Source organism: Physella acuta, unplaced genomic scaffold (assembly GCF_028476545.2).
Source record: "Physella acuta isolate Inbredline_101_S28 unplaced genomic scaffold, ASM2847654v3 ptg000019l, whole genome shotgun sequence".
NCBI lineage: Eukaryota > Metazoa > Mollusca > Gastropoda > Physidae > Physella > Physella acuta.
Genome location: NW_026731539.1, coordinates 184,601 through 211,970, shown reverse-complemented (window position 1 = coordinate 211,970; position 27,370 = coordinate 184,601). Strand labels below are relative to the sequence as shown.

At 35.6% G+C, this 27,370-nt stretch overlaps 2 long non-coding RNA genes across 2 annotated transcripts; one reads left to right on the top strand and one right to left on the bottom strand.

Moving 5' to 3' along the window:
• Positions 1-651: 651 nt before the first annotated feature.
• Positions 652-7,489, bottom strand: LOC131939498 (uncharacterized). The gene is made up of 5 exons (XR_009386431.1): positions 7,360-7,489; positions 5,289-5,367; positions 4,390-4,555; positions 2,391-2,533; positions 652-978 (listed from the first exon to the last, which is right to left on the bottom strand). It is a non-coding gene; the product is annotated as an uncharacterized LOC131939498 (long non-coding RNA).
• A 6,340-nt stretch (positions 7,490-13,829) lies between these two features.
• LOC131939643 (uncharacterized) lies at positions 13,830-15,791 on the top strand. Its single transcript, XR_009386443.1, has 4 exons — positions 13,830-13,963; positions 14,511-14,623; positions 14,910-14,967; positions 15,206-15,791. It is a non-coding gene; the product is annotated as an uncharacterized LOC131939643 (long non-coding RNA).
• Positions 15,792-27,370: the final 11,579 nt, after the last annotated feature.

Sequence of the window (27,370 nt, the reverse complement as noted above, 5' to 3'; positions counted from 1 at the left end):
ACTAGAACACATAGATTTGAACCCGTGTCGAGTGGGATAGCAATCGTGTGCCCAACCACTCGACCATATCGTCTCCCCCAAACTGGCCACCAGTGGTAATAGTTACCTCCTGTAAGTTTAAAGTCGGTTCAAACTAAATTATCTGCCCCTAAGCCTGTCGCGACGTGGGATCGTTCGCGTCACTGCGCGCGACAAGAGAGAGGCGAGCTACGCGTCGCTCGTTTTTTTTCTAATGGCTCGCAGAGGAGAATTATATATATATAGATTATATAGCGGTCTAAAATGCTCAATAAAATGTTTCCATTGATCAATTTAGTAATAATAACAATTGAATATTCTATGGTCATCCAAAAGAAAGCTTACCTGAAAATTTCAGCGCGCTAGCTAACTGGGAAGTGCCAGAAATTTCGATCGCAAGATTTGATTGGAAAAACAAACAGAGAAAGCAAGTTAAAGAAAACGTGGGAATATTTAAAGATGGTAATTGTCGAAAATGCAATGTAAGTCTCAATTAACTCACATACTCCACAGCATTTATACACCAGCATCCTATTATATTCATCTACATACACATACTTTTTCCTGTCGCGCTATAAATGCACAGTGCTAACTGGCGTCAGTTTGCTATTAAATGAAAGAAACAAAGAGTATCCAGGAACAAATGCCTTTAATGCTAGTATTTCAGATATATGAGATTGTATTAGCTATGTGTAAGATCAGACATTTTAATTCACTCTATTTAATAGTTAAATTATTCATATTGCAAGAGATTTGTCTCTTGTTGAGCAATGTAGGAGAAATATCAGAAATTTAAAATAAAACGGTTGTGTGTGTGTGTGTTGTTTTATTGTTCTTTTGGTGGTACAATGAAGAACAACAATAAAATTTTCTGCTACACTTAAACATGATAATTTTTGCCGGCGTCTAATTCTGTTGATATAACTTGTTCTGAAATTGAAAGTTTCGTTCCATTTTTATCTGAAATTTGAAATATAAACTGTATTTAATTACAATTATGGTTATCTTTCTGTTGTGTAAAATACTCATTAATTATACACATCTATACCGAGGAATACAATTTATGGCTTCGATGATAAGAAATAGATGCTGAGCTAAATATTTTGAGACCAAAAGTTCGCTATTATTGAATACGAGCCGGCCCGCGGCATAACATACGCCGCTATTTAGTTGTTTCTAATTTTCAATAATTCATAATTTGTGAATTCGACAGTACCAACGCTGACACTGAAAATATTTCTTTAAAACACTATAAGTAGCTCGTAAGGACCATAACCCCCCCCCTTCCTTCCCCCCCTCCCCCCCCCCCCCCCCTACGTTTAAAATCGTTGGCTCTGCTTGTAAACATTTAGAGTGAACACAGCTCACTAAAACCATGTAAGGGTGGGGAGGTAGGGAGAGCGTTTGCAGCTTGTTTTCTAACGGCTCGAAGAAGAGAATTATATATATAGATACTGCTAAACAAAATAAAAATAAGACTTTTCTGCTAAACAAAATAAAAATAAGACCCTTCTGCTAAACAAAATAAAAATAAGACCTTTCTGCTAAACAAAATAAAAATAAGACCTTTCTGCAGACACTGAGCTAGATGCTACATAGACACAGTTAAAATACAATACATAGCTACCTGAAACCTAAATCTCCTCCACTACATAACGAGATACAAACATAGCCATTACAGTGTCAAGTTATTCAACAAAATTTAAAAAGACCTTAGTGTTACAAATATCCCGTGTATTAATGTGGATATTGAAATTAATCTATTTTTTGAATTTGTGAAATCAGTAGCCTCCAGTAAGAAAATCGTGACTTATGTTTTTTAATGAACTTAAGTCCAGAGGCGTAGCCAGGAATCGGTCATGGGAGGGGTTCAAATATTTTTCCATGTGTATAAAATCATATATATATATATATATATATATATATATATATATATATATATATATATATATATATATATATATATATATATATATATATAATATATATATATATATATATATATATATATATATATATATATATATATATATATATATATATATATATATGTATATATAACAACCTCCCCCCCCGCTTGCCTACGCCACTGCTAAAGTCTATAATGTATATTGTTCGAATCTAAACATCATGGCAATTATCAACGCTTATAATTAAATACTGTCGCATGGCACCTCACTTGTATAACAAAGCTCGGCGATTCCATAACCAATAGACCATAAAACAAGACCTTGCAGTAAAAGGAACCTAACAAAGCCTCTCACTACATTTGAAGTTTATGGATATGAACTGTAATTTAAAATAAAAAGGATTCTTTAATACTTATCCTGCAGACATTCCTAAAATATGGAAATAAACAACAGCTCACTTACGCTTATTTAAGCTCGTTGGTATGCTATAGATGTGTAACATAAAATTCCAATTTGACTGCCACATTCTATCATTACCATTCCCGCACCCGTCAACTTCTGGCAACATTTACTGATGCACTCGATACTGTCAGAGCACGCGGTTTCTGGAATAGCAGAAAGTATTCTTTCATCTAATTCTATGTCGTTAATTGTATTATTGGAAGAGGATTTCTCCACCACATTTAAGTATCACGTGTCAACATGTCCCGTGGCACACTGAACCCGGCGTCAGCCTGCTTTTCTTTCTCATTTAGGTTTTTTTTTCTTTAATAAACTTTTCAAGCCAAGAACAAACTAAAAAAAATTAATTTGTTTGAGTTTGGAGTTTTTTTCAGCTAGATAGGTTTCTGTCCCGAGCTTCAGAACCTCACCCCCCCCCCCCGGGGGTTCGAAATCAGGACGTTTTGGTTGAATTACCCTATCAGCCCGACTAAGCCGAGCCGTAAGCGGTTGTCTAATTTATTGTATATGATTGCATTCAGAGTTAACAGTATAGTGTATACAATATTTATCATTATGTGTTTATGTAATAAATTAAGCCGAAGACAAAACTATATTATCTAGTAATTTATATTATTAGAAAATAGCAATATAATTAGAGAAATCCAAAATGTGATAATAATGCTTCTGGAGCAGGGGATGTCCTAAAAATTTGAAACTTAAACAAAATATCTATTGACGTAAAAACAGGTGAAAACTTTGTTTAGAACAAATGTTTTTTTAGCGCAATTTCCAGTCTGGAGAATTGCGTTTATTAACTCGTCATTTCTGGGAATGGATGGATGAATGAATGAATGTATGGATGTATGTGTGTCCGCAGCTTTAAGTCGTACCTCCTCCTCAGCGAAGAAATATCGAGGACTAGTTTCAAAAGCAATTATGTTAAGCAAGTTACGAGGATGAACATAGGCCAAAAAAATCCGGGTTTCTTTCATGGATTTCCCGGAAAAGCCAAAAACCTCGAAAAAATGCAGTTTTTGGCCCATATCTCGGCAACCAGACCACTTAGCGACTTGAAACATGTACCAATCGATTCCTGCTGCCATAATTTAGAACAATATTGCCGAAGAAAGTTTTCAAAAATACCCTTTCGTTCGGTCACAAATTTTTTTTTGAATTAATTAAAATTTGGACCGAATTAGTAGGCATTTTTATCCAACCACACCACACGCGTCATCACGTTCAATAGCTGCGCCATCACGTTCAATGGCTGCGAAATCACATTCGGTAGCTAGGCGCGCAATGGTTTTTAGTCATGTAACTCTATTGTAAATAAAACATGTAAAATACTGAAATTTTTTAAAAATAAAACACGTTTTAATAACTAACCAATGGTTTACTAACCCTGCTCTTGATTTACGCTACGACAGAGCTATTTTTAGATAACATAAGGAAATTGCGCTTAAATGTCAATAGACTTTTTAATTAACTTGTTTTAAATTTATAAATATAAATATTGAATGATGGAGCTAGAAAATCAAATTAATTATTCCCAGAGCCAGTTGAAATAAAAATTACTATCAAGAGGCAAATGTTGAATTCCCAAAAAAGATGCAGACGGGAATTATTACAACAGAACTAAATACTAAGTTTGAAAACCTTCGAGTTGGTGCTTAAATTTATTATGCGTGTCAGTTCTTTTATAAAAATACGAGTTGGTGCTTACATATGCTTGTCAGTTCTTTAATAAAAATACCAAATCTAATAAAAGCATTGGGTGTTACAAATATAAATGTGTGTACTCATTGATCTGTTTTCTAGACTCAAGGTCCACAACCCACCGTAGCTTTGAAGCTAATATTGATACATTTTAAAATTATTAGTTGTATTCTGATAGTTTGAAATATTATTATTTATAGCTATAACGAGCAGAATTGCAACACATGTCGTATTTAAACTGAGTAATGATTTGACTTTCTGTCGATACCCTTCGCCCCACATTCAAAGAGAGACAACTCACCATCGCTTCTCAAATTGCCTGGTTGCAATAGATAGGGGCTCACATCAAAACAGATGCCTGTCACATCTCTAGAGAAGTGTATAACGCTCGAATTCACCTGGCACTTGTCATTCTGATTACAGCACCTTGATGAAGATTTGGAGCATTCCTGACCTGTCTCTATACACTGTAAGATTAAGAGAGGGGTTAGTGGAGACTTCATGGAAAGTTTGGGTCCGCTATTGTTGTTTATAAGATTAGTTCATTTAGTCTGGGTATGTTATTTGTGATTTACTCTCAGTTATATGTGTGAGCGGGTGAATGTATTATTTGTATTATTTTTATTTTTGTGTGTGAATTGGTGCGTGAATGCTCTACCGGACATCGGCTACAGCGTTTCTCTTCCGGTCGAGTGGGGATTAAAGGCCGACTGACCGCTATGGTCTTTCTGTCTTTTGACCCGGGTCGAGAATGTAGGTCTTAGTTTTTTTTTACATTAATTTATGTTTGGGACATGAAAGCGGCTGGTACACACGTAATGTGTTCTTTTTGGTGATTTAAAATATATGTTGGTATTTTCTGAATCCGTGGCGGTGTTGTAATTTTAGGCCACGTGGTTTAGTTATATGTTATATATATAAATATATATATATATATATATATATATATATATATATATATATATATATATATATATATATATATATATATATATATATAATATAGGAGTGTGAGTCCATGGGAGGGGTTATAACCCCCCCTAACCCTTGCTTACGCCACTGGATGTAGCTATAGTGGTCCCCCCCTGACGGGGCTTACACATATAAGCAATAGACAATACAATTGTACGGACAGACTGAAGGAAAGAATGACGAACAGATGGATAGACGGGGAAGACAGAGAATCGTTTGCCGACTTACTGCCAACACCTGAACGCCCATCACCATCATCAACACCGCTAATGTGATGGCTATCACAACTCTGAACATGCTTGATATGCTGAAATATATGTTGTTGTTAGAGCTACATTTTACTTTCTCGTATATACGAAGTATAGAGAAAGTCTTGTAATCGTGCAAAAAAAATGGAGATTATTGCAAATCTTGACGTTTTACGCCGCACTGATACGGAAAAACATAATTTTCCAATCTTGTCCGTATGTCTGTGTGCCTGTGTGTCTGTGTGTCTGTGTGTGTGTGTGTGTGTGTGTGTGTGTGTGTTAACACGATAACTTGAGTACAGTTTCAGCTAGGTTGATAAAATTTCATATATAAGTATTTTATCAAAATCGTAGATCCTGATCAACTTTTGAGCGATTTCCGATAAACGGAAGTGATACTTTTTATACTTTGAATTTTTCAAAAGCCTATAACTTGAGTACTATTTCAGATAGATAAATGAAATTTCACACGTAAGTAAAAGATCTAATTCAACATAAATATACCCGAGTTCCCATCCCCTATTGTTTTATATAAAAATATTCGAGAAAGTTAAGGGGAGATCACTCCCGGTTTATTTACAAACTTAATCAACATTGTGTCACAATATTTATAATTGCTGCCATGTGTGTCTAGAATTGATTTAGCTGCAACCCTTTATGTTTATACACGAATGTACATTATAAAAAATAAAATTAATTGCATTATATGAATATTTATGTTAAAAAAAACAAAGACATTTTTTTTACTAAGAATCGTCTTTTATTTTTAGACATAAAGCAAGTTAAGATCTTGTTTAATTATCTCATTCGAAAAGCTTGACATTTTCATTGGTCTACAGTAATCATTAAACGTGATTTAGATCTATTAAGTCGCCAAGATCGCATTCATTTGAGCAAAATTAAATGCTCACATTATCACTAGGAACCTTGTTCGAGAAACAGATTTATATCGGGTGAGCTCAAAGGACTTTTCGCTTGTAGCAGCTCTAGCTAGCCAACACCACTAGCGAGTGGGTTATGAGCTACAGCACTTTTGCTAGATAACGTTCGACGATAACCATATCGCAGGTCTATAAATAACCACATCCTAACTAGACATTTCTAATAACCCCAACCCAGTGGCGTAGTGAGGGGGGGGGGGTGCGCACCGCACCGGGTGACACCATTTAGGGGGTGACACCAAGGTAAAATAAACAAAACATATACAGAAAAATGATAATTTCACTTAATTAAATGAGTAATTAGAGTGAATTAACTAGTCTTTTAAGAGTAAAGTGGACAAATCCCGACGCGGGTGGTGGGGGGGGGGGGGGTGACACCATGACGTAAAATTATTGCTAATGGTAAAGAAAACATGCAACATCCAGCTGAATTTATAACCGAATATGGATACAAATCGTTAGTATTATCTAAGCACAGTTTAAAGCAATCATCGTGGGGGGGGGGGGGGGGAAGAGGGGGGATGGGGAGAGTTACATCAACAACTCAACGTTGCAATATATATATGCCTGAGGAAAACGGTTTGGTTGAGAATCGGAATAAGCTATATGTTAAACCATGTGTGTGGGGGGGGGGTGTAAAAAACTAAATACATTCAGCAGAAAAAAAATAATTATACACATGCGTATACACATACTTACACGTGTATATGGAATATATATATATGTATATTTATATATATATATATATATATATATATATATATATATATATATATATCGATATACATTTTTTATTCTTACGGTGGCGGGGGGGTGACATCATTAGGTGCCGCACCTGGTGACACCCGACCTCGCAACGCCACTGCCCCAACCCCTAAATAGTGGCATGTCTGTATCTAGACCTGCTGAAGGGTGATTAGCACAACAATGTTCACAACATTACAGTTTGTCTGATGTTTTAAGATTATTTATTACGCGCCGACTCGCGACGCAGCATACGCCGCTATTTAGTTGTTTTATTTTCTACTTTTCAGTAATTCATAATTTGTGAATTCGACATTCTGGTTTGGCTAAAATGTAGATAGATATGTAAAATGCTTGCCTACTCACCTGTACTTCAATTTACGATGTGAGGATGAGACACAAATGCTCAGTGTCTTACACGGGAGCAGACAATCGAACACACAACGGCTATATAGAGCATAATCTGACGTACACCAGTTACATTAGTTGATTGTCGGTTAAACCAGCGGTTCACGTGGTCTACATAGAAACATTCTCCGCCCACAATACTCGAGGAGAACTATAGGGATAAAGCGTCATTTGATCGAGCTGTACAGGGGGAAGAGAGCATGTGTTACATGACACAGTTGATAGTTGACAAAGTTGATACTTATACGGGGTGACCCGCGACGTAGCATACGCCGCTATTTAGTTGTTTTACTTTCTATTTTTCAGTAAATTATAATTTGTGAATTCGACACTACCAATACTGTGACTGAAAATATTTTGCTTTAAAACACTATCGGTAGCTCGTGAAAGACGGTTATCCTCACCCTCACTTTCTACTCCCCCCCCCCCCCTCCCGCCCCCTGTGAAAGCAACCGTCCGTGACGACAATGAAAATATCAACCAGAACTTGTTACTACCTCACTTAGCTTCAAATCGCTTAAAAACTAAATTATCTGCCCCTAATAGCCGTCACTAATTCGACCCGGCTCTTCGATTGTAAACATTTTTAGTGTTAACCACAGCTCACCAAACTGGTGGGGTGGTAGCTATACGCCTAGAGAGCGGGGTATTAACGGCGTGCGTTTACGTGGTGTCTCGCATGGTCTCCATGAAGAGAATTATATATATATAGATACAGACAGCTCAGGCGACACGTCTTATCTCTGAACCTGCCTTTCCTAAACTTCCGCACAAGTACACAGTAAAGAGACTGAACGTTCAAGGGACGTGACCATGATACGTGACAGGTTGCGTAACAATCGTTAACAAGACATAACTTAACAATATGCTACCATGAGTGAAAGAATTCTTCCTCGGGCACGCCACTTGTGATAGTGTTATAAGCTATCCCATACTAATAAAATGTAGTCTATGCAGAGGCGTATCGACCCTTCCCGGCGCCCGGGGACAAACTTTTTTATTTGCACCCCCCTCAAGATTTCGATTTGCACCCCCACCCCCTCAAGATTTTGATATGCACCCCCCTCAAACTTTCAATTTGCACCCCCTCAATCTTTCAATTTATTTTTCAAACCCATTTTGGCGCCCCCTAAGGTCGGCGCCCGGGGACATATGTACCCCAGCCCCCCCCCCCTCGCTACGCTACTGAGTCTATGTCCTATCCTAGCTAGAAACTGCTAATAACTAGACCATTTAAGGATTGACATCCCAACTAAGTAAAAAGAAAATGTAACATAGCATCATCTCTGTACACATAGAATAAATAAAGATTTTAAACAGTATTATCGACTACCCCTATCAATCTATATTTTACTAAAACTTGAGTTGTTTAAAAGTTTGTATATTAATGTTTGTTTTTGTTTTGTTACTTTCTCGTATACAGAGTATATAGGAAGTATTGAAATCGTGCACAAAAATCACTTGAAATTTATACTAGTGCGGAATATTAGTGTTAGTACTTTATAAATTCATCCCTTTTTTTTGAGAAATCGGAAATAACGTAAATTACTACTTCCGTTCAACGGAAGCTACTCAAAATTTGACAGAAGGCAGAGAATTCGACAACATTCGTTTCCGCACCGTGTGACACACGACCTGGCGACGCCACTGAGTGACAATTTCGTTGACTGACTGATTGTATAATGAATCAAACTAGAGTAAACAAACTAGAGGAAACAAACTAGAGGAAAAAAACTAGAAATTAACGGTGGTTTAATGATAGTGACACCACCCATGACTTACTGATTAGAATCAGCAGCGATAAATTGCGTTTTACCTTCTAAGCCAATGTGGAATTAAAATGCATTGTAAAAACTAAAAACTCACTCTGAATTTTTAGCTAAATGTGAATAATGGACGGCTGATACAGATAGATTAATTAGTGACGTAGTGGAAGGTCGTTTCAGCTACATTGATTGGTGAGGTAGTGGACGGCCGTTAGATTCATTAGTGAAGGAGATTAATTAGTGAGCTTACTACGTCAGAATTAAAATATATTAATTTAGGTAGGCCTACATACAATTTTAAGCAAACAATGGGCAGATAATTAATTAAATCTTGTCTGTTTTTAAATGTTCAGTGATTTTTACAAGCTTTTATTTAACTCACTTCCTCTGTCTGTCGACAGTCTGTCGTCAGTCGTCAGTCTAGATCGAAACGCTGGAGTGAAAATTCGGTCACTTCTAATTGACCGATACGATTCACATTTGACACGTGGGTCAAGACATGAAGACAATGCAATCTGAAATTAAATTTGACTTAATTGGATGCCTAATTAATTTTTTATGAATTAATTAAAATTTGGACCGAATTAGTAGGCATGTCTATCCAACCACACCACTCGCGTCATCACGTTCAATAGCTGCGCCATCACGTTCAATGGCTGCGCCATCACGTTCAGTAGGCGCGCAATGGTTTAAAGTCATGTAACTCTATTGTAAAGAAACATGTAAAGTACTGAAAAAAAAATTCATAAAAAACGTTTTAATAACAAGCTTTTAATACTTTTATGTAATAATGCACTAAAAAGTAGAAAATAAATTATAGACTACTATTTAAATAACTAGAAAGAAAAGCGTGGGTGTCTTCCTTAACATTACTAAAGGTATCCAATAGATACTAAAGTGACCCACGCTTTTCTTTATAGTTATTTAAATAGTAGTCTATAATTTATTTTCTACTTTTTAGTGCATTATTACATAAAAGCTTGTTATTAAAACGTTTTTTATGAATTTCTTTAGGTGATTTTGTTTGTTAATTAAAAAAACAAACATTGCTTTTACCTTTCCATGAACATTTTAACTAGTATAAAGAGAATACCATATACAAATTTAATTTATTATAGTCTGTAAAGAAATTGTGGGTCCCAAACATAATCAAGGTCCTCTGGGCTGCTGCTTTATTAGCCCCTCCCCCCACTTTAACCCCTCACTGGCTGATGACGTGTGCTCGTTTGTACTTGTGTTTGATTGCAAGTGTGTTTGTGGGAGTAGGTTTGTGATTGCGGTATGTGTGTGTTTGTGTGTGTTTGAATTTGCTCGTGAATCAGTTGAATCAAGTATGAATATTTTATTCGCCAGAAAAATATTTGCTTCTGTATTTAATCAAACAGGGATTAGACAGGAAACTCATTTTGTTGTAAGTAAAGCTCAGTCTATATAAGACTATAAATCCTATTGCTTTAATTACACAGGAATGCAGATTATTTCATTTGTATCACAAACTGGATTCAAAGGGAACACCTTAACATAACATTCTTACTAACAATAAACTGGTTTATATTTAATGCTCACTTGCTCATTAGCAATGTAGCTATAAGCCAACCAGAGTTGAGTTATGAAAAATATTGAAATTTATTAATAACACTGCACTGGGATTTGTTAAATAATGTTACATTAGAACAAAAATGGACGTTTTACTGATATTGCGCAACTTACAAAACAAATATTATTTTCAAAGATTTACCTGCAACACTAACTATTACAAAACTGATAAATCACTGGTTTAATACTTCGCTAAATTTTAAGATAGTTTGGTCTTTATCTATCTCTCCGTATGCCGAGGTCACAGAAACAAGTGAGCTCTACTTCACTTGCCCTATAGACCGTCAGGTTTGAAAAGGGAACTTTACTTTTTACTTTTGGTCTTTATTTACTTGATAACCTACATACAAAAGTCATTTACTACGACACTTGTTAAAATAGCTATAACAGCCGTCCGTTTCGTCACTTGTTAAAATATCTATAACAGGCGTCCATTTCGTCACTCGTTAAAATAGCTATAAAAGCCGTCCATTTCGTCACTCGTTAAAATAGCTATAAAAGCCGTCCATTTCGTCACTCGTTAAAATAGCTATAACAGCCGTCCACTAATCCTACAGTGAACCTAGTTGTTAAGACCGGTCCATTACGGCACTTTCAAAACTAGAAATATCGGCCGTCTACTACGTCACTGTTAAAGCTAGCAATGTCGGCCGTCTACTACTCACTAATGAACCTGAACTAATAAAAGATTGTAAAAGTACACAATTAAAACAAAATATCGTATTTTTTCATACTTTGTGCTAAACTAAGACAGAAATAAAATTGAGGAGAAGAATTCCAGCAATTGCCAAATAAATTTAGAATTTCAAAATCAATATAATCTATCTATATATATAATTCTCTTCATAGTGACCATAGAAGACACTACGCAATTTAGCCACCACCCTCATCCTAACCTGTCAGGTGAGCTGTGGTTCATCCCGAATGTTTACAATCGTATAATTCTCTTCATGGGGACCACGCGGGACACCACCAAGACGTAAGCGCGCCTCTCAGTCCCATCTCTTCGTTTCTAGGCATATCGCTACCACCCCACCACCACTGGTCTGATGAGGTGTGGTTCACGCCCAATGTTTACAATCGTAGAGCCGGGTCCATTACTGAAGGCTGTTAGGGGCAGATAATTTAGTTTAAAACTATTTTAAACTTATGGGAGGTAACTAAGAGGAGGCTGCTTTCACGGAGGGCGTGGTAGAGGTTGGGAGAAAGGAAGGGGGGTGGGGGGTGTTATCGTTTCATCGAGCTACTTATAGTGTTTAAAGCAAATATTTTCGGTGGCAGCATTGGTAGTGTCGAATTGACAAATTAGGAATCACTGAAAAATAGAAAAATGAATCAACTAAATAGCGGCGTACGGGTTGGCTCGTTTATTATAAGGACGTACATTATATATTGTTAGTACTTGAGTGATCTCCTATTTCCATTTCAGAATTGAGGTTTTTTTCTTGCAATTAAAACATCGAAATGCAATACATTAATTCAAAGACGGCCAACTTGGGTTTTTGTTTTACCGAAAAATTGTTTTTAAATATATTTCTTCATTGATTTTTATCAGAATGATAATAGTATAGTAATTGTCTACATTCATCAACATCATCTTTTACTGTCGATACCCAGGGTAAATGGGGAGAAAGCTATGACCAATACATTTATAAACTCAATAAAGCGTGGGTCTCTTCCTAAATATTAGTAAAGGTATCCGGCTTTACTAACATCACTGAAAAGAAGAAGAAATGCGTACTGTACAAAGGAGAAAATCTCATCAAACGCTGCATTTTGAAGATGGTAAAGTTAATTCTTCAGGATTCCAGTGCAGTAAAGATGCAACAAATATCTCTGCCTAATAATACTATTCAGCGGCTTATAGCAGACATGTCGGTAAATGTTAAATAACACATTTTTATTGAAATCAAGCTTTCACCATTGTTTGCTTTTCAAGCTGATGAACCAACAGACGTGAGTTCGTGTTCGCAGTTGCTTATCTTTGTCTACAGTGGCGTAGGCAAGGGGGGGTTAGGTGGGGTTATAACCCCTCCCATGGACCCCACCTCTCTCTCTCTCTCTCTCTCTCTCTCTCTCTCTCTCTCTCTCTCTCTCGCTGCACCCCATGCGAATGGCTATCTCTGTATCTGTCAATGATCGGATCACTGAGTAACTAATAGATATACGGTCACTTCCTGTGTGGATCAGCCGACAAACTCAATGATAATTGCTCCGACTTTTGAATCTATAAATAGAATAACAAAAGGAAGGAAACGAAATTTTAAACTGATTTCCGCCATTACAAAAATAACATGAAACCTACAGTTCACGACACATCGCATAGGAATTTAAAATAAATATTAGGCCTATAGGTTTAATACATATTTCTTAGAATATAGAAATTTAGATCTAGTGTTCTGGTTAGTTGTTATTTCATGTTTATTAGAATATAGTCTAGATTCTAGAATCTAATCATACGGCTGCATAAAAAGAAAACCCATCTGCCATCTAGATCTAGAGAAGCGGAGGTAAGAAGGTTAAATTGGTAATTTACATGATTTTTATTGTAGTTTCACTGTTTGTTAGGCCCAATTATTAAATCTTTAGATCAGAGGTCCAGCTTGATCATGTGTGGTATCTATTGTGGTGCATTGGAATGAAAAGCCCACATACTTAAATATAGAATCTAGTAGGCCTATACTATACTATAACTGTACTGCCCTATACTTTAAATTTGTTACCACAAGAAAAAAGCCTATTTACTATTATTAGTTATAATTAAATTAAATTGAAATATTTGTTTATCTTTATAGTTTATAGTGAATGCATGCTAATGAGCATTATTCAAGCTGCTGTTATATTTAGGCTTATAGGCCTATGTACTCTATAGCTTAGGCTATATACTATAGACTATATAATATATACCAATATTGTGCATAAAACTTAAAGCATGTAAGCATACACAATAATAATTATCATTAGACCTATAGTAACTAAGACTCATACTATTTAGTACTACTTTAATACTACCTTTAAATTATTAGGCATAATGAAATAATGATTAATAATTTCAGTGTTTTCCGCACTCAAGAGGAAGGAGGTTGCAGGGAACTTAGAGACTAATCTTTGCCAACATACTGGATTTCTGGTGATGACAATAGGAGCCAATAGTATGCGGCTCAGTTAATACTAAAAACAATTGATTTTAGTAATTAGTGGTAAGCGCTTTTTTAAAATAATATATTATAACATGGTATCGCAAAGGTTCAGGTTGTCCGATAAATGATAATTAGAGTCAGGTTTAGGACTATAGTTTAATGCTTGGTTAGTAATATGCATCAAGTTGGGAAAGACATAGAAATGGAAATACATAGAATTTAATGTGTTCATTCGCAAAAGTTACTATTTAAAAAATTTTAGGCCTGCTATTTATTGCTGAATAATAAAATCACTATACTTATCCACTATATTATGTTTAAATAAAGTGAGTTTAGATCAGTCGAGTAAATAAATTTAATAGCAAGACATAACTAAAATTTACAATGAATATATATATATATATATATATATATATATATATATATATATATATATATATTGCTATTTTATAAAAGTATGTAAATCACAGAACAAACATTACTTTGTATTTTGTCTACAACTTAACAAAAATGCTACTACTTTGATGGATTGCACTACATAGGGGTTAGCTTTAATTTAATAATTTGTGAGATATTCTTGCTAATCTATGTGTAAATTGCTTTTCAGGACTATGAGTGTGTGTTTGGTCATCCAGATTTCATAACTACAACTGATGTTCAATTACAAGGGATATTAATCAGTCTCCGTGGACTATACACTGTGCCTAGTTTCATCCTCAGGTAACTGTACTATAGGCATAACCCATTTTTAAAGTAATTATTATAGCAAGAGATAGCATTATATGTTAAAATAAATATAATGGATTTTAATCCAAAATATTTTATTAATTATTGTCTTTTCTTAAATTCTAATAAATCAGTGAGTTGTACAACATAGAGGGTATTATATTTGAATGATAATTGAAACACATATTGTTATAGAGCTCAAAACTATGTACTTATCTAATATAATTAATATACTGAAACAGTTTTATTGAAGCATATTATTTCATATTTTACCACACAGAGACTGATGTGTAAGCTTAAAGTAAAGACATCAAATCAAAGTATCAGCTATCAAGAGGGTAAATATTGATAGTCTACTTCATTAATCTTCAATATGAATGAACACAATTTTAAATCTATAATATTTGCTGATAATGTTTGTTTCTTGTTATTCATCATGTTCAGTGCTTTATCTTTTCAAAGTAATTAGTTATAGTAAAGAAATAGTAGAGATAGTAATATAAATTTGTAATGTATTTCTCTTGCTAGTTCCACAAAAGAATATTTCTAAATATTTTGTCTTTATTTCATTTACAGAAGAACATTCAAAATCATATTGTGATACACAAATCAAGCAAGTCTATAACCAGCAATATGATACAGGCCAAGAAAAAGCTGGATATTTGATTGGAAGGGTGGCACAAAAAAGATGGGTTATCACTAGGGAAACAAGCTCGGAATACAGTTCACTGTTGGGACAGCAAGCCAAATACTTCTAAACTTATTTGAATCATTTTTGCTGTTTATTATAATTCATCCAATTGTCTTATTAAATATATAAATTTATATATATACACAATTCCTAATATAGAATTTCTAAAAATGTTTTATTATAATATTTAAAAATGAAACAGACATGTTCCCAGAACACAGCCACATAATGTCAACATGTTCCCAGAACACAGCCACATAATGTCAACATGTTCCCAGAACACAGCCACATAATGTCAACATGTTCCCAGAACACACAAAATGGCAACATGTTCCCAGAACACACAAAATGGCAACATGTTCCCAGAACACACAAAATGGCAACATGTTCCCAGAACACAGCCAAATAATGTCAACATGTTCCATGAACTCACAAAATGGCAACATGTTCCCAGAGCTCACAAAATGTCATTATGTGCCCAGAACACACAAAATTGCAACATGTTCCCAGAGCTCACAAAATGTCATTATGTGCCCAGAACACACAAAATGGCAACATGTTCCCAGAACACACAAAATGGCATTATGTGCCCAGAACACACAAAATGACAACATGTTCCCAGAACACACAAAATGTCATTATGTGCCCAGAACACACAAAATGGCAACATGTTCCCAGAACACACAAAATGGCAACATGTTCCCAGAACACACAAAATGGCAACATGTGCCGAGAACACACAAAATGACAACATGTGCCGAGAACAATGCCCCTTACAGATGACATGTTCCCAGAACACAGCCCGTAGTTGGCCTGCCATAAAAATGGCATTATGTGCCCAGAACACACAAAATGACAACATGTTCCCAGAACACACAAAATGTCATTATGTGCCCAGAACACACAAAATGGCAACATGTTCCCAGAACACACAAAATGGCAACATGTTCCCAGAACACACAAAATGGCAACATGTGCCGAGAACACACAAAATGACAACATGTGCCGAGAACAATGCCCCTTACAGATGACATGTTCCCAGAACACAGCCCGTAGTTGGCCTGCCATAAAAAGTTAACAATACTTCACTTTTTCCTAAACAATTTTACAAGCAGGTAAGAAAGCCATAAATCTTTACTGTGGTGGATATAGCCAATAAAAGTAGGGTAACCTTCACTATATGCAATTTGTAGTTTTCAATGCCTGTCCCATGCATATTATTTAGCCTAGTGTTTTGGGCCTTGCTTCATTTACTCAATAAATTATATAGGCATGAGAATTTTCATTTTAATCTGCAAAAGCTACATTCTGTAGATTATTATTTTCAAACTACATCATATATTTTTCTCTTCTCTGATAAAAAATATTCCTCATATTGTTTGTGTCAAGTATTTTATTTTTATCTATGCAATACTATATTCCTATTTTATAATAATTACTTAGATCTATATACAATTTCTTTTGAAAACTGTTCTTTATTGATTTGTATCATTTTCTTTATTTCTGAAAAATAAAACTTTGTTTGGGAATCATTTTTTTTTTGTTTCTGTACAAATTAATAAACATAAATACCTACTAGGCTTAATATCCAGCAACATTAAACAATTAAGTAGGGCCTATTGTTAGTAATGGTAAATTTTATACTAATTAATGTGATTTCTCCTGGCCACCTTGTTCTGAATACCTTCAACTGTGTCAATGTTGCTACCAACTCCAATAATTAAAACTGAAGTCATTTACTATGAAGAAAACTTGGGTGTAATCCAAATCCACCCAGTTGCCGGGGGCAAGGTACCAAACATGATGTCCAGTAGAGGATTAAGAAAGTATCATTATTAAATCACTATTAAACCCCTCCTCGCCTACGCCATTGCTTGTACGCATATGGAAGTTATCGGAATTTACTGTATTGCTTATAAGTGGAAAATGCGAAAAAGACACGTTTAACATTACTGGTTTGAAGAATAACATTCATGTTAGCCGAAACAGGTGTATTCTAAAGTTGTTTAAATTCATTTTATTGTTCATTACGATTATGTTGTCGTAAAATATAGGCCTATTTAAAAAAAAAGCATAACTAAAAAGTGTTTTAACGCATTTTCTTCTTACAAAAGCCTCACATGCATGATATCATTAACATTACGGCAAACCAAACCCTTGAAGAAGCCCCATCAACCATTCAATTATTACGATGGGCAACAAATAAAACGCCCGCATCAAGGTACAGTCTTTATGCTATCGACATTAGCTCAACCCCGGCAACTAACGTGTCCCTAAACCAAGAATTGAAATCTTGACCCATTATTCTGATTAATTAGTGGTTAAACATCTTTAGGCATCTGAAAACGTCAGTTTTTAATCTAGTGTACTCAAAAAGGAACAACATAAAGCTTTATGTCGCCTTAAAAACCCAATCCCATGTTACGCAAGGCGTCGATAGAGAAAGAATAAGGCTTTGAGTCAGAACAGGCAAGGGCTTAGATAACTGCCAAAATACCTAATCTGTAGACCTCACAAGTCTAGACGATATATTTGTGCCTCTGTTTTTAGACTTTCAGAACAAATACATGTGATGTGGTCAGTAGGCACATAAAAGAGAAAAGTAGTTTTAATCTAGACACTTCAAACATTTCTGAAGGACCAAATTTGAACTTTAGGCCGTGGTGTCAATGCCAAAGTTTAGCGTCGTCCGCAAAGATAAGCTATCGTTATATCATCTCTATGCCCATATTGTGACAGATATTTACAAATGTGTCTAATATAGGACAGAATACATTGCTACTCAACAGAGATAAGCGCAATCACTTGTCCACGACTTAAGAAACCACTGTACTGCAAAACCCACCTAAATGGAAAATGTCTTAGATCTGTATTTTAATACAAATGTGTACCTCGTCGCGAGTTAGGACGTGTAGGTAGTCTGTTACCAGTGTTTCTTCCAGACTTTTTTCTCCGGGGGGGGCACTTAAAATCTTCGGGGGGGGGGGGCGGTAAACTTTCTTCGGTGGGGGCGGACACTGTTAAAAGTATATATTTTCTATATAAATTATATAAATTTCATTTCGTTCGGGGGGGTGGTAAAAATTTTTCGGGGGGGCTTAGCCCCCCCGAAGAGATGCCTGGAAGAAACTGTCTGTTACTACTCTATATCTAAAAACAATAAAAAGATAACGTGAATTTTACTTGTTCGATTTCTTGGTTAACTGTATTTGTTGCATCTTGTTCAATTTTGTTAATATTGATTAACCTAAAGGGTTCAAATGTAACAAAGAAAATTGTGACTAAGTTTCCGGGTGCGGGTATGTATATATCTATTTATATTTATAGAAATGAAAGTATGTTTATCTGTTTGTCCTATATGAATTACTACATCTTTTTCATCGGATCGCCATAAAACTTTATGAACAGAGTTTTTTCCAGGAATCTATTCGGGAGTGGGGGTGGGGGGGGGGGAGCAGAGCCCCCACCCCCCCCACCCCCCGAAGAAAGTCTATCGACCCCCATCACCCCCGAACAAAACGGAATTTATATAGAAAAAATATATACTTTTAACAATGTCCGCACGCCCCCCCCCCCGGGAAAGATTTCGCCAGGGCGGCGCCCTAGCAGGAAGCAGAGGCGTAGCAACCTATTCCGGCGCCCGGGGCGAACTATCAATGTTGTGCCAACCCTATTCAAACGCTGGCAAAAAGGCGCCCATCCCTACATACACTCCCCTATATAAAATAATTGAGGATATCAGTCATGTATAAATCTGTTTTCTTAAATTTTACTGAAGAATGAGGATTTTTTAAAAATTGTCTACCCCTTTTGGCGCCCCATTCGATCTGGGGTCTCTGACAGGAAGCAATGCAATTTTTCTCCATAAAAATAAAAGCCAGATGCAATTTGACACTGTTCGTACGAGAGTCATAAAATTTTGGGGAGTTGGTGAAAAGGGTTTCGAGAAAGAAAACAATTCTTGAGTGTGGCACCCTGGGAGGGTTCGATTTTTCTCATTATACGATTATGAGCCCAGAATCCAGAGGGGAATCCAGAGGGGCTATCTCATCAATTGCGGTCATAGGTAATACTAGATTCAGCAGAGGCGTAGCGAGGGGGCCGGGGGTACATATGTCCCCGGGCGCCAACCCTAGGGGGCGCCAAAATGGGTGGGAAAAATTTTAAAGCTCATTTTAGCTGCAGTTTTGCATTATAAATATAAAAAAAATACGGGGGGGGGGGGGGGACGCCAAATTGAAAGTTTGTCCCCGGCGGGAGGGGGGGGGCGCCAAATTGAAAATTTTTCCCCAGGCGCCAGGAATGGTGCTACGCCTCTGAGATTCAATGATAAACTACACCAGGTTCAACCGCCAGCTCCCCGGCGGTTGAATGACCCAGAGCGGCCAAGACCCACCTCGGGCGACACTACGGTTTAGATGGGTTACTATAAATGTTCACTAAGTAGAATAATGAGCGCGCGCCGGCGCCCTGGCAGTTGGCGACAGCGAGCGCTCCGGGCTCTACCGAGAGTACCTCTTTAAAGAGCACCCTACAATAGGGACACGGTGGCACACGACATTTTATAATTAAACCGAATTAGGGGCGCCCCTGCGGAAGTATAACCAGTGGCTCCCTGGAGCACCAAGGGACGCGTCTCTAACACATGGGCAGTCGCCAATGTGTGTTCTACCTCACTATTACAGAGGTTGATTAACGTACACTCAAGGCTTTCATACAGTGAGCCTTGGTGCGTCTAGGCGGCAGTGTGGACAAACCCGCGCCCCAAAAAACGAATATGTGGGTTTGTTTGTTTAAGCATTACCAAATATTTCATTCGTTTGTCATTCAAATTTGAGAAGTTAATGCTAATACCCCTGTGGTGGTTTCTGCGAAAAAAAAATTCGATTTGGTGGCGCCCCGGCAGGGTTCTATTTAGCTCCCCGGGTTTTCCCGTGAGTACTATGGTAACTTTGTTCGTTTTAATAATTGCGAAACGCTATGAATATGATGGGCTACTATAATCACTCACTATACCGAGTGAGGCGCCTTCCTACCTAGACCCACCTACCTACATACCTAACTCCCTGCCTACGTACCTACCTATCTACTAACCTGCCTGCGCTGCTGCCTTCCTACCTACTTTCCTACCTACCGTTATTCCTGCCTAACTGCTTTCCTTCCACCCCGCCTGTCTACCCACCTCACATCCTACTTACACCCACACATATCTTCGTATGTATATATGTGTGTTAGTATGCTCAAGGACTATGTATTTTTACATTTTTGTTGTTACATAGAACTATTCAGTATAAAGGAGTTTCCTTTTTTTTTTTGACGTTGTAACTGCCGCTAAAATATTCTTTTTTGTATGTGTGCATAAAATAGTGTAGGTTTATTAACAAAAGTAAATTTTAGTATGTATTTAAGTGTATATAATCATTTTCGTCAAGCCAATGTGTTCATAATCTTAAATTTAAAAACCCATGAAACTCGATAGCCAAATATTTAGAATGAGAATAATTGCTATTTAACCAGAAACACCTATTCTAATTACTGTAATATTTTTAAAATAAATATACACAGAGATAGATTGTTTTCTTAGATAATTAATTTAAAGTCAACTGTATTTCATAACGAAAATTAACACAAAATACATTCGAATAGAAACTGTCAAGGGAGACTACTCTAATATTTGTAGGAATAATAGTTTTTATTTAGAGTTTTTTTTATTATTAGAAGAAAAGTTAATCATGTAGGTTCTATAAAAGATTACCTTGCATTTAAAAAAAAAAAGATATTCGATAGGTTTAGAAAGAGAAATAGTCAAAATTATTTATTATATTCATTAGTTTTTTTTAATAATATAGTACAAAGACCTGTTTTAATTATTTTTAAAAAATCTTATTTTAATTAATAAATTATGAATGAAGATCGAGGATCTATATTTTTAAAAAATAGTTTAACTGTCCCTAAACACTTGTATTAATCGCTGAGAAATTAACAATTAATAATTACGTTTAACGCTTTATTAATTAAACGAGTTGAATTATTTCCGTTTTGATAAACTCTCTCTCTCTTTATAACTACTAACGCTTTATCATTGAGTTTCTCGAGAGAAAAATACAGGAGAGCGGTATTTATCATTGACTCTGTCATTGATAATTTCATTGAGTCTTTCATAGAAAATAGTGTTTGATCGGCTGATATATATATATATATATATATATATATATATATATATATATATATATATATATATATATATATATATATATATATATATATATATATATATATATGTATATATATATATATATATGTATATATATATATGTATATGTATATATATATATGTATATGTATTTTTTCAAAATAGTAATTACCCCCTCTCTAGAATAACTATCCTAATATATAAATCCCCACGTTCGCACATCTCTCTCTCTCTCTCTCTCTCTCTGTCCGCAAAATATTTTCGCCGGACATCACGTCAGAATCGGCAGCGATATATGAAGAACTTTTTACGGACTTTTGTTGAAAATAATATGTTAGATGTTTTAAATGTATAACCACAATTTTAGTTAAAGAAGAAAAATAAAAATTAAAGGCGTATTCGAATGTAGAGAAACAGTATTATTTATGCAACCGGAAAAGCATTAATATATGTGAAAAAGAACGCATAAAACTGTGACGTCACTATTGCTTATACATTAACTAATGACGTCATCTGCCGTGTTTAGAATGAAAAGAAATGAACTATTTCATTCAAATTTGATTTAGATCTACGTACACTATGAAATGTATACAATACAATTTTTCCGGCCTAAACTCATAAAATTTATTTTATGTATTTGGATTCTAGATCTAGAGATTTTAGATCTAGACTAAATCTAAATCTAAATCTACGCAATAACTAGATCTAGACGTAGACGCTAAGATCTAGATTTAGACTCTAACTTCTCTAAAATCAATTCCAAAAATAAATTTCTATATTAGGACTAAACTATTTCAAGACTTATTTATTTTATACAAAATCTTTGTTAGGAACTGGCTAATTTGGGATAAAAAGTTAATTTGAAAGAATAGGCATATTCGCGTAAGTTAAGATTTTAAAATACGTGTTTCATTCTCCGTATTTTATAAGGTGCCTAAATAGCGGAGATGTTAGTGTACATTAAACCACGCAGGTGGTGCGGGTTCGAGACACAGCAAGTCAACTTGGTTAATGAATTCTTTTTTATTATGCTCGGGCTAAACTTAAAAAAAAAATTCTTTTAGGAATCTAGATCTAGATCTAGATTGTCGGGTGTCCGATAGGGCACTTCCCCTGCGCTTCAAATTTGGCATGATCTTGCCTTGGTGCGACAGAACACGGGGGCCGGTTGGCCGAAAAGTCTACGATGTGGGGGTCAAAACTGACCTCGACTGACCGGTACCTTATATGAGCTATAAATCGAAAAAAAAAATGTCCACGGAGGAACCTCTTCATAACTCTTGAGGTCGTAGACCGACCTTCGGGCGAATTAATTAAGCATTCAAATTCTCAATGTTTTCGAAAGCCTAAGCGAAGCTGGGCAGCATGCCTATAGATAAACAAAGATTTCAATAAAGTAATTAAGGCCTGAAATACTTTAATATAGAAATGTATTATTTGAATAGATGGATCTAGAATATCTAGATCTAGAATCCAAATAAATAAAATAAATTTTATGAGTTTAGGCCGGAAAAATTTTATTGTATACATTTCATAGTGTACGTAGATCTAAATCAAATTTGAATGAAATAGTTCATTTCTTTTTATTCTAAACACGGCAGATGACGTCATTAGTTAATGTATAAGCAATAGTGACGTCACAGTTTTATGCGTTCTTTTCACATCTATTAATGCTTTTCCGGTTGCATAAATAATACTGTTTCTCTACATTCGAATACGCCTTTAATTTTTATTTTTCTTCTTTAAATAAAATTGTGGTTATACATTTAAAACATCTAACATATTATTTTCAACGAAAGTCCGTATAAAGTTCTCCATATATCGCTGCCGTTTCTGACGTGATGTCCGGCGAAAATATTTTGCGGACAGACAGAGAGAGAGAGAGAGAGAAGTACGCACATGGGGAATTATATATTAGGATGGTTGAGCCCATGTGACCTTATTAAATTCGCCACCTTTACCACAGGATTCAGTCAGTGTTTCTTCCAGACTTTTTTCTCCGGGGGGGGGGGGGGGGCACTTGATATTATCGGGGGGGGGGGTCAACATTTTGCGGGGGGGGGGGGGGGGGGTGAACACTAGTAAATGTATATTTTTACTGTATAAATTCCATCTCGTTTGGAGGGGGCGGTAGACTTTCTCCGAAGAGATGCCTGGATTCAGTATACTGCTAATGTCCATATATTTAGCACTCAAAGCTTGCATATGAATAATAGAGTGCAGGAGCATTGGTTGTAGAATATTTTTCTCATTCGCTTGTCCGACCAAGCCTTTCTTTATGCCACTAATGTACTTTTCCCCATCAACAGCCAGGTAACTGAGGTTAGTTCAGTCTAAATATATAATCAGCAAATTTCTTTAACTCATTGAATATATCCTCTCCGGTAACAGTGCCATAATATTATGTAGAGAAGCCAGCTCTTGTGTTATGTTCATCCACAGCTTTAATGAACACAAGCAGTTGAGAGGTGGAACAACTGTCCAGTGACTCATCCATTGCAATTAAAAAATAGTGAAATGTGCTTGCATTTTTCGTTATTTGAGTCACGATGTTTTCACCAATGTCTGCAACATGGTGGGAAATGTTATTTCACACAAAGCTACATTTTCAAATTGTTTTGAATTTTCTGGGCGAAGTTCCTCGGCCACCTCTAACAGACATTTTTTCCCGTGGACAAAAAGATTTCCGCGGGCCGGAGAAGAGGACCTTGCAGGTCGCATCCGGCCCGCGGGCCATAGTTTGGAGACCCCTGATCTAGTTAGATAAGTGTGGGTTTCGGGGTCATCCATAAATGACATCACGTCTGTCAGTTATCATCACAAAAGAAATAGACCCCACGTTCAAAAAGACGTTTCTTATCTCAAATATATATATATATATATATATATATATATATATATATATATATATATATATATATGTATTTATTCTTTTTTCATATACATTTTTTGTCTCAGGGGATGGGGTGGGGGGGGGGGGGGGAAATGACACCATTAGGTTCCGCACTGCCTGTGCATGGAAAAGATCTAAGAAATTAAAGCCAAGGCACTCAATGATGAAAAATTAAATAAGGTCTTGTGTAACGTTATAGAGCGTACACCAATCTAGGAACTCCCTATAAAAGGGAATATATCTATATATATAAAGCAAAGTGGTCAGGTGCCCGATAGGGCACTTCCTGGCGCCGCAGGCGGGTCAAATTTGGCACGATGGTGCCTTGGGCCGATAGAACACGAGGGCCGGTGACGGTTGGCCGAAAAGTCTACGGACAAGGGGTCAAAACTGACCTCGACTGACCGGCGCCTTATATGGGCTATATTACGAAAAAAAATTTCCTCCGACGACCCCCCTTGATATTTTGTGAGGTGGTAGGAGAACGCCTTGGGGTGTTACAAAAAACTCGGTATATCTGGGAAAACTTCGTAAAGGGGTCAAAACTGACCAGTTGTATTTCCCTATATAATCTTTGTATTTTATGGGAAAAACAGAGGGTCATTTCAACGCAGAATTTAGGGCACTAACCCTCTTTACATCTGGCTAATTTTTTGCATGCTTATAGGTAAATGGCTTGACCTTTAGGGAAAACTGTCGGTCTGACTCAAAGCCCTCGACGAGGGCTAAAAAGTGACCGCGAGTGAAGTTCTCTTTATATGAGCTCTATTACGAAAAAAAAATTCCGACGACGACCCCCCTTGATATTTTGTGAAGTGGTAGGAGAATGCCTGGGGGTGTCACAAAAAACTCGCCATGTCTGGGAAAAATCGTGAAATGGGTCAAAACTGACCAGTCGTATTTCCCTATATAATCTTTGTATTTTATGGAGAAAACAGGGTAATTTCTACACAAATTTTCGGGTACTTACTCTTTGTATAACTGGCTAATTTTTTTTGCATACACCTCTATAGATGACTGGGCCGTATGGAAAAACTGTTGGTCAGCATCAAAGCCCTCGAAGAAGGCTAAAAATGAATGCGAGTGAAATTCTCATTATACGAGATTTGGTCATTTTGTTTATGAACAGGGGAGGTAACTTTTTAATGTAACAATTTTTTTTATATTTTGTATACTCTTTTTAAGAAAAAACAAAAATCATAAAGTGCAGCATTGTTTTAAACGAATATTTTGTTATAAATTAAGTTTTGTATTGTATTGAAATTGTAAAATTAATTGCAAAAGTAATTTAATATAATATTTGATTGATAATTTTTATGAGAGCCCTTTCAGTTCTAATAACCTTGCGAGTAATAAGTTTGCGAATATTCCATCAATTTATGTGTAACATAAAAGTACCACACTGAATAAATTTAGGCCCTAAGCATTTAACATAACAGCCAATCACCTATTAATTAATCGTTCAATTTCTCAACTTTTTTGAAAACCTAAGCGAAGCTAGGCAGTATGCCTAGTTTTCCATAAAACTGAAGTTTTATGTGAGATTTATTTTAATATTTTAGCCAATCGTTCAAAATGAAGTTGATACGTCCAGCAGCTTGTATTCGCTAAAATTAATCACACCCACACACTACACACGCACACCACAGAAACTCGCACACATACACACATACACAAACATACATACATATATACACATATATATACTCACATACTCGCACATACAAACACATATACACACAAACATGCTTCTACTAGGTGTTTCATGTAAATTATATATATATATATATATAATATAAGCGGGCTGAGCGTGTGTCAGTCTGTCATCGCTATAGATTTTGGAACCATGTAAGTAAACATCGCGCTATGATGTGCTTTTCAGTACATTGCAGCGTATTATTATTAGTTATAGGGTTTGTTAGTAGGGTTTGTTTATATAACGACATAGAGCTATTTTATAATTGCCACCGTTTTTACTTTATTGCATAATGTAAAGAAAATATTAAATACACAAACATTGCTAAAACATATTAAAAAGATCAATGTCAAATATCATTTTAGTTTATAATCCTAGAAACAATTGATACATTTTCATAAAAGTAGGTCGAATAATCGAATTAACTCACCTTTTTTTTTTGGGAATTTTTGCAAGGGAGGTAATTTGAAAATATATTTAACTCATCAATAATTTAAGTTAATCTTTTTTTTTTTATTACTACCGCATTGATTATTATATGTTAAGGTTCATAATTAAAATAGAAAAATGTTAAGATTATTTATATTATTTATTATTATTTATTATGATTTCTCAAAATCACTATTTGTTTGCTTTTGTTTTTCGGTGTCATGAAAACAGATGGGGAAATTAGACTTTTTGAGAATAATGGAAAGGCTCTCTCTGGGCGCGGACGTATTGGAAAACGTGTTTTAAATATTCAACTCACTCTCAATAATTTAAGTTAATTTTTACTTTCTCGTATATACGAAGTATAGAGAAAGTATTGTAATCGTGCAAAAAAAAAAATCGAGATTTTTACAAATGTCGACGTTTTACACCTTACTGATACGGAAAAACATAATTTTGCAATCTTGTCCGTATGTCTGTGTGTCTGTGTGTGTCTGTGTGTCTGTGTGTGTGTGTGTAAACACGATAACTTGAGTACCGTTACAGCTAGGTTGATGAAATTTCATATATAAGTATTTTATCAAAATCGTAGATCCGTATCAACTTTTGAGCGATTTCCGATAACCGGAAGTGGTACTTTTTCTACTTTGAATTTTTCAAAAGCCTATAACTTGAGTACTATTTCAGATAGATAAATGAAATTTCACATGTAAGTAATAGATCTAATTCTCTACCTTCTGTTAAATTTTGAGTAATTTTCGTTGACGGTAAGTACTAATTTACGCTATTTCCGATTTCTCAAAAACGCATCTAAATTTAAAAAGTACTAATAATATTGC